Source organism: Triticum dicoccoides, chromosome 2B (genome assembly GCF_002162155.2).
Source record: "Triticum dicoccoides isolate Atlit2015 ecotype Zavitan chromosome 2B, WEW_v2.0, whole genome shotgun sequence".
Classification (NCBI taxonomy): Eukaryota; Viridiplantae; Streptophyta; class Magnoliopsida; order Poales; family Poaceae; genus Triticum; species Triticum dicoccoides.
This window is the reverse complement of record NC_041383.1, coordinates 325,700,568-325,710,112: the sequence shown is the minus strand read 5'-3', so window position 1 is coordinate 325,710,112 and position 9,545 is coordinate 325,700,568. Positions and strand designations below refer to the sequence as shown.

Sequence of the window (9,545 nt, the reverse complement as noted above, 5' to 3'; positions counted from 1 at the left end):
GGATCTAATAAACTATGCCGCTATATTTTTGTCACTACATCTTTGTTATGCTCCTTGATCGTCCCCTTAGGGAAGCACCAACACTCGGTACTTAGCACATGCGCCAGGATCAGAAACCTGGCCGATTGGCACTTATCCCTCTCTCGGAACAGGCTTTCACCCCGCTTTAAGCAACGAACCAAAGTACACGATCGAACGATACAATATAGTGGGAAGGTCCCCTTACAAAGTAGATCAAAAGATACAACATGAGCCTAGAACAAGCCTAACACCTCGCTGAGGCACGAACAACGATCCCCGATCTCAATGACAACGCTCCCAATAGGGTGACGGCATGAAACTTCGCCGAATGTCAGTGTTAGATATAGCATCGGCGTGAGACATTTCCATATGACAAAGGCAAAGTCACATTTGGTGCAAACTTAGATCTGATTTTCTACCATCCTCCATCATGCGGTACCATATTCCCTGAAAACTAATACGAATAAAATGCATGACTTGTAGAAGTCGTCAATAACGAATGCTGAAGTCTAGTAAAAATTTGTGTTTTTCTATAAACATGCTAAAAACCATAGAATAAGCCATTCCCAACATTTTATATCACAAAAAGATAAACTTAGCAAGTTGAAAAGGGCTAGATCACCTTCTCTTTTGAAACATGTAGTAAATCGTGAGGAACATACATTTTGCCTTCATTTCTTAAAACTGGGTCACAAACCGCAGATAGTTTGAACATGTATTAGCAAATTCTGTTAAGAATTCATCTATGAAGACACAATAAGATTTTGTACAAAAGAATAACCATAGGGATAATGGAAGGTGAGAAAAGGTTATGAATGGAAACAGAGCCAACGTAGTCTGAATAGCATAAATAGCATGGTACATAAAAAAACTATTGAGAAAATAAATAAATATCATGCTTATTTGGTATAAAGCATTTCAGTGTCATTAAAAGGAGATGATGCTAATTATTTGCCATCACAATGAAGTATGAGTGAGGACCAATCAACTTGTTTTTTTTCTTTAACATGAAGGATGGGAATAAGTCGTAATGGTCATTCACCTGTTAACAAATTTGTATGGTACAGTAATTCATTTTTCGCCAGTCCTTCAATAAGAATCCGCAGTTGATCGCCATTGAGACACTGTCCTCCAAAGTTGAGTATCCTGAGATAAAGCATAGTGGGAAATATTTAGGCATGCCACACATATTGCACATTGTATCAAACAACCCAATTATATAAATGTATGATTAGAGAATTGTGCATGGTTTATTGGATCCATATCAAACCCAAGGAGTGGCAAAGGAAAGACAAGATGCGATATAAACAAATCATCTTTCAATCTAAAGAGTAAATTGCATTTGTTGCCAGATATTATGTTTAGTAGTCGTGACTTCACCCTGTATGTTCACATCATGCACATAAAGTGGACCTTCTTTAATTTTGATTACACCACTACAAGCACACCCAAATCCACAAAAAGAACAAAAAATAAATCACAAAACCTTCTTCATAGCTCTACCTCTCTCCACCATGCGGCCTGGACAGAAGTTTGGCCATATCTAGGGTCTTGACTTCATAGGCTATTTATCCCAAGAATGCTTGTCATGGACGTCCTACTGCATATCAATCCCACTCGTCGGCGGATGAATTTTTGGTGCGGGCTGGTAGCATGACCTGGGCAATGGCGTCGACTGATTTCTGCATAAGAACAATACAAATTATAAAATTTCTTAAAAAAACAAACAAAAACACCTTTAATTTTATCTAAATGCCCAATGTCAGTATAAAAATGGGGCAACAAATAGAAAAGAGGCCAATCACTTCATTTTTATTTATTATTTGCTAATGAGGCCAATCACTTCATTAAATGAACACACTAAAGGCAATATTTCCTTTCTCGGTATCTCATAATCTGTCATTCCAGCATTCAACTCTTAAATTCTCAAGCAAGCATTTTCTCCAAAAGCCAATTTGGTGAAAAATTCATACTGCAAGTAAATTAGAGAATAGATGAAAGTATCTTACAAGAACTACCTATATGTTTTTAATCGACAAAAGCTAGTCCATATGGTCAAAGCTTGCAACGGCTTCTAAGATGCCAGCAACAGGTTTAAACATTTTCTTCTTTTTGGTTTCTGGCAAAGATTAAAATCGCGGGCGAGAGGGAATCGCCGCGGGATTTTTGCAACGACGATTAAGGAAATAATGGCGCAATCGCCTGATCTCCCGCTATTTACTGAGCCATGCAAATAGCGGGGCGGTTTCAGATCCACGATAGCTTAGATTTCTCCCGCGATTTTAATCTTTGGTTTCTAGATAAAATTTGTGCACGGACATAGGGTAAAATTACATGTAAGTGCAATGAGACAGGGAGAGAAAGAGATAACAGGAAACTGACAAGTACATATTTTTTTTGCTCCCAGCAACATATCTCCCAATGTTTCCATCCCAGACCATATCTCTACTACAAAATCCTTGCTCCTAGCCTCTCCAACATGCCCCTTGCAGACAGAGCCGTTGAGAAAACTATATCCAAAAACAGTTAAGAAAATAACTCTTCAGACCCAAGACCCGTGTTGCCCCACCTCCCACCATGATACGTCCTCCGAACTCCGTTGCAATGCCTGCCACTCCGTCGGTTCCCTGCCCAGCTTCCCATATCTGCTCTGCCAACACACTTCACCATGCCTGCGTCCACCCGGCTCGCAACGGTCCTGGCCACTCACGTCCTCTGCCACAATCTGGCAGTCGTTCGGACGCGCCTTCGCTCGTCCATCTCGAACAAAAGCTTCACAGGTGCATGGTCAGGCAAAGTGAGATTTGGGTGGATCAGACTGTTCACAACCAAATCCATTCCACTGCTAAAAGTGCTAGTAGCAAAGACTACTCGTGCGTAGTAGGAAAAAGATCCACAACACATCTTGTCAGTTTTCTATTATGATTCAGATATGCTCGTAACCAATCCCTAGCTGATATAGCTAGGAAAGGTCACAAGTGTTCCTTAAAAAACACAAGATCCTCCATTAAGGTATACTTTCTGTTTGGTCGAGCCATTTCAGCTAAGCCATCGAATTCTTTTGGTCAATTCAGAATCATGATTCCTCAGACCTGATGATCTAGCATACTATTCCACTATATTCTGAACAATATTTAAACCGAGGTTTAGACTAAGATTAGTCCACAACCTGATTGTGTATCTCTCACCTGTCTAGTATCTCAACACTTTATGATTAAAACATAAACATTGTAATATACTGGAAAAGCACCATCAACTGCAGTAAAATTCAGAAAACGTGAATAATGTACCCGTGATCTATTTCCGCATTCTATGTGCAACCTCAACTACGATAAACAATTCATGCACGAGTACCACCTGTTTAGAACCAATGATCAATCTAAGAGAAAAGCTCCCAATACGAGGTGCAATACATAGTTTACAGAATCACATCGACAAAACGAACTACAAAACTATCTTCTTCACCAAACGAACTTGCATAAGCTAACGAAAACAGGTAAATAATCCAGCTCCATAAATGCGGTGCAAAGCAGACTACATAACATTTCCTATTGCCTGCAGGCACTTTAGCACAGAAACATCAAAACGAACACAATCATCTTAAATTCTTAATCCATACCAAATAGTTCAATGATTCTGGATAGTTCAAATAGAGAGTTCATAAATAGTGGTAATGATGAGTAATACAACACACATTTTACAGGTGTAGATAAAATTAACACCCGATCACGCGCAATGTACATTTTTTTTAATAAACATACAAACTCAATGGATCAATCGAGCAAGACGGTCTTTCATCGCACAACATTGCGTACCTGGCAGAGGTCCCTCTCATTGAGCGTGCGTCCAGCGCCCTCACATTGTATCTATATACCTATGTACATACGATTCAGGATAGGTGAAGCATACAAACGATCAGAAAGATATAGAAAAATGAACATAACGTAAATACCTGTGATGTTCGGTGATGTAGGGCACGGCCTTGCGCCGCTCCTCGCTGCAAGAAACGATGTTCAGGACAGGTGAAGCATACAAACGATCAGGAAATACAGAAATGAACAGAAAAATTCAGAAAACGAACAGAATGTAAATATTTGTGATGTTCCGCGATGTAGGGAACGATTGACACGGCCTTGTCGGTCCTCGCTGACCGCAGACCACCCCCTGACCCTAGAGTTCCACGATGGCGGCGGCGGCGTCCTCCAACAACCACGCCCTCCCTCAAGTCCCGCCCTCACCTGAACATCATCCTAATTAATAAAGATGAATTTAGCAGCACACATGCAACATAAGTTGGTAATAGCTTGTTTGAAAAATAACACAAATAACTCAACGACAGTGAAACTGAAGCAAATGTTAACCAACATGGAGGAGTATAGGAACCTTCTTTAGGTGTTCAAATTACAACGGGTAGTCCGGTTCATCGTCAGCATCTGAGTCATGCTGTGGGATCCGCAAGCTACATCTGTTGTGTTGGTGACATCATCGTCGAAGAGAAGTACCTAATCCTCACCATAAGAGCAACCAGGAAACATCCATTGACTCGATCAACAATATTCGAGAGCCTGAAAATACAAGGACGACCGGCCATATCAGGGTGTGGCAATAATTTACACAACCCTGCTATCATCAAGGAAAAGAAAATAAACCTTGAAGCTACACAAACAACTACTATCCTTAGGCACAAGAAATGAAAGCTTGAAGCTACATAAACCCCAACTACCTTACAGAGGCAATTTGGTTCATTTAAAACCATTATTCGGAAATGAAAACAGTAGTCAGGAGAAAAAAAATTATACAATCAATTCACCACGTAAGCGCACAAGCAAAGTAGTAGTACTCAGATTCAGACGTCGTACCTCAACAACGTCAAGCTACCCACAGTACAGGGCCTAAGGTGAGCATTCCCTGCCATTCAAGAAAAGAGTGGATCAGAAAATTGCACCCTCGAATTATCTCCATGAAGGTAAACCCATCCCTCAAGATTCATTTTTCTGTTCTAAAGTTCATGCATAAAAATCGCAGGGGCACAAATCAAACTGTACGTTGTCCAAACCAGGAAGAATACAGGGTATCAAATGGAAAGAGGGAAGCTCACATGAGACTGAGAATCCATAGACGGGCATAGCCTTCGTGGCTGACAGGGGAGGAGGAGGGAGGGCGGGGCACATGCTGTACGAGCTCGCAGGGCCATACGTGACGGCGGCGGCGGCAGTTGCTCGAGGTCGCTCGAGCTCCCCATCTTGAAAAGGGGAGGCGGCATGCTATGAGACGAGACAGCGAGACGAAGATTGGATCGAAAAATTTCTGGGATGCGGGTGGCGGCGCATCGTGTGGAGCATTGGGGCAGCGACGCGGCGGTGGTGCAAGGAGGATCAGGATCTGGCCGGTGGACCTCCTCCTCTTTGATGGAATCTGGCCGGTGAATAGCTCTCGTTGGCGACGAAGAGGATCTGCGCGGGGGGCGGGAGCAAGCCGTCAAGTGGGGTACTCATCGACATGGCGGAGTCGCGAGATCTCCTTGGCGCGTCTCAGCCGGACATCGGCGGCGGAGGCTATGGCAGCTGGGGCATTCTTGACAATCGATGTAGGAAACAGTTCGAGGGGGCGGCGGTGTGAAGGGGAGGCGGCGGGCGCGGCGAGGCAGGGATGGGTGGCGCAGGGGACGACAGGTATGGGTGGCGGGGCTATCCGGCGGCGTGGGTGTACTGCGCATGGGTCGCCAGGTGTGGCGGCGGCTGCGACCAGAGACGGGAGACGAGGTAGGGCTAGCGAGGGATTGATAGAGGGAGTCCACCGGATCTGTCGTGACCGTAAAACCAACAGAGGGGAGTTGGTGGACGGAACAGAAAAAAAATCTACCAAGGTTAACCTACGAAAAAACCCGGATGAAAGTGATGGGACAAAAATTGACCGGCGGAGACTACCAACTGCTCCATTAGGAGTAGAGATTATTGCCAACCGACAATCAGTTGCGCGTATCAGCATCCCGACCCATAGTTTGATAGAAACTTCCTCAACTGATTGTATGTTGGTGTACACTGACTTTTCTCAACCCACGTCGGTAGGGAATGCAGTGTCGTGGTGTAGTGATTAGACCTAGCTCTCCTAGATATGAATTGCCTAATATACCTGAGGGTTATGTTATGGACAAAGAGGTAGCTAGTGACTTTCTTGCTTGTAAGGATAGAGATGATCCTAAGAAATTACTAGTCAAGTTGAAAGAAAAATCTCTGAATGCTAGAATGAAATATGATCCAAAGTTTGCTAATTCACCTATCTTTGTTACTAATAAGGATTATGAATTCTCTATCGATCCTAACTTATTTATTTTGGTTGAATCTGATCCTTTCCATGGTTATGAACCTGAAAACTGTAGTGGCACATCTTACTAAACTGAATGATATATCCACCCTATTTGCTCATGAGGAACAAATTCGCTACTACTATATTCTTAAGTTGTTTCCTTTCTCATTAAAGGTTGATGCTAAGATATGGTTTAATTCTCTTGCTCCTAGTTGTGTGCGGAGTAGCCAGGATATGATATATTAATTCTCTGAAAAATATTTTTTTGCTCATAAGAAACAAGCTTCTTTATAGGAAATAATTAACTTTGTGCAAATTAAAGAGAGAGAATATCCCTCAAGCTTGGGGGATGCTTATCCAATTACTTAATGCTTTGCACGATCACCCTCTCAAGAAAAATGAAATACTTGATATCTTTTATAATGGACTAACTAATGCTTCTAGGGATCACCTAGATAGTTGTGCTAGTTATGTTTTCAGGGAACAAACTATTGAACAAGCTGAAGAACTATTGAATAATATATTGAGGAATGATAATGACTGGACTCTTTCGGAACCACCACCCAAGCCAACTCCAAAGAAGAGAGGTATTTTATTTCTCAGTCCCGAAGATATGCAAGAGACAGTGAAATCTATGAAAGAAAAAGGTATTAAAGCTGAAGATGTTAAGAATTTACCACCTATTAAAGAAATACACTGTCTCGATACCCCGACACAGGTAGTAGAGGTAAATACTCTCTGTAGATTTGATGAAGGTGATATTCCTTATACTAAATCTGATAGTCAATTCTTAGATGAATTGGACAACTTTATTGTTAAACAAGAAAACTTTAATGCATATGTTAGTAGACAACTGAAATGAAATGCTTATATAATTGAACGCTTGAGTGACTATGTTTACAACTATTGATGATGTCAGGGGGTGTGAGTAAACATGCATCCATGGTAAAATCTCAAGTAGAACAAGTCAGGAAGTCACAAAACAATTTGTTTAATGAAATGAATAATAAGGTGAATGATCATGCTATTAGAGTTGTAGCTAGCGGTGGTAAAATGACTCAGGAACCCTTTATTCTGAGGTCACCCTAAGAGAATTGAGCAAGATTCTCAAAGAATTAATACTGATGCACCTAGTCCATCTAAAAAGAAAATGAAAGATGATAGGACTTTGCATGCCTCTAGTGAACCTACTGTGGACACACCTGAGAGTCCGAATGATATTTCTATTTATGATGCTGAAACACAATCTGGTGATGAACATGAACCTAGTAATAATGATAATGATCATGTTCATGAAAATTCTGAACCCAATAATGAATGATGTGGAAATAGAACCTGCTGTTGATATTAATAACCCACACCCTAAGACTAAAAGATATGATAAGAGAGACTACATCATGAGGACATGACTACCTTAGATACGACCAAAAATATTGTATACATGCATATTTATGAGGTGATTTCTAATGCAAACTATGCAATAATTTATTTATGTTATGCAGGACAAAAATACTTCACGGACTTTTGTGCCATGTCTAATTGCAGGTGTATGGAATATTTGTATAATCCACATATGAAGATAGAGTGGGTAGGGATTGCCATGCAACGGATGCACTAGAGCTATAAGTGTATGAAAGCTCATCAAAAGAAACTAAGTGGGTGTACATCCAACTTGCTTGCTCACGAAGACCTAGGGCATTTTGAGGAAGCCCATCATTGGAATATACAAGCCAAGTTCTATAATATAAAATTCCCACTAGTATATGAAAGTGACAACATAGGAGACTCTCTATCATGAAGATCATGGTGCTACTTTAAAGCACAAGTGTGGAAAAAGGATAGTAACATTGTCCCTTCTCTCTTTTTCTCTCATTTTTTATTTTGGTGGGCTTCTTTGGCCTCTTTTTTTTATTTGGGCTTGTTTGGCCTCATTTATTTTTCATAAAGTCCGAAGTCTCATCCCGACTTATGGGGGAATCATAGTCTCTATCATCCTTTCCTCACTTGGGACAATGCTCTAATAATGAAGATCATCACACTTTTATTTACTTACAACTCAAGAATTACAACTCAATACTTAGAACAAAATATGACTCTATGTGGATGCCTCCGGCGGTGTACCGGGATATGCAATGAATCGAGAGTGGCAAGTTTGAAAGAATTAGCAAGGTGGCTTTGCCACAAATATGATGTCAACTACATGATCATGCAAAAGCAATATGACAATGATGGAGCGTGTCATAATAAACGGAACGGTGGAAAGTTGCATGGCAATATATCTCGGAATGTCTATGCAAATGCCATAATAGGTAGGTATGGTGGCTTTTTTGAGAAAGGTATATGGTGGGTGTATGGTACCGACGAAAGTTGCGCGACACAAGAGAGGCTAGCAATGGTGAAAGGGTGAGAGTGCGTATAATCCATAGACTCAACATTAGTCATAAAGAACTCATATACTTATTGCAAAAGTCTACAAGTTATCGAAACGAAGTACTACGCACATGATCCTAGGGAGATAGATTGGTAGGAAAAGACCATCGCTCGTCCCCGACCGCCACTCATAAGGAAGACAATCAAAAAATAAATCATGCTCCAACTTCATCACATAACGGTTCACCATACGTGCATGCTACGGGAATCACAAACTTCAACACAAGTATTCCTCAAATTAACAAATACTCCACTAGCATGACTCTAATATCACCATCTTCATATATCAAAACAATCATAAGGAATCAAACTTCTCATAGTATTCAATGCACTTTCTATATGATAGTTTTTATTATACCCAACTTGGATGCCCGTCATATTAGGACCAATTTTATAACCATAGCAAATACCATGATGTATAATATAAGTGAAGCATGAGAGATCAATAATTTCTAAAAAAAAATAAAATCACCGTCGTGCTCTAAAAAGATATAAGTGAAGCACTAAAGCAAAATTGTCTAGCTCAAAAGATATAAGTGAAGCACATAGAGTATTCTAATAAATTCCGAATCATGTGTGTCTCTCCAAAAAGGTGTGTACAACAAGGATTATTGTGGTAAACTAAAAAGCAAAGACACATATCATACAAAACGCTCCAAGCAAAACACATATCATGTGGTGGATAAAAATATAGCTCCAAGTAAAGTTACTGATAGACGAAGACGAAAGAGGGGATGCCTTCTGGGGCATCCCCAAGCTTAGGCTTTTGGTTGTCCTTGAATTACCTT

At 40.7% G+C, this 9,545-nt stretch overlaps 1 long non-coding RNA gene across 4 annotated transcripts; it reads right to left on the bottom strand.

Annotated features, from left to right (window-relative positions):
* On the bottom strand, positions 1-5,746 carry LOC119363616. 4 transcript variants are annotated; one of them, XR_005174159.1, is made up of 9 exons: positions 5,120-5,746; positions 4,881-4,929; positions 4,405-4,586; positions 4,103-4,271; positions 3,974-4,018; positions 3,837-3,895; positions 1,525-1,703; positions 1,064-1,167; positions 1-475 (listed from the first exon to the last, which is right to left on the bottom strand). It is a non-coding gene; the product is annotated as an uncharacterized LOC119363616 (long non-coding RNA). The 4 variants fall into 4 exon arrangements; XR_005174157.1 differs by having other exon boundaries at positions 3,974-4,271; XR_005174160.1 differs by having other exon boundaries at positions 1-468; positions 3,974-4,271.
* Positions 5,747-9,545: the final 3,799 nt, after the last annotated feature.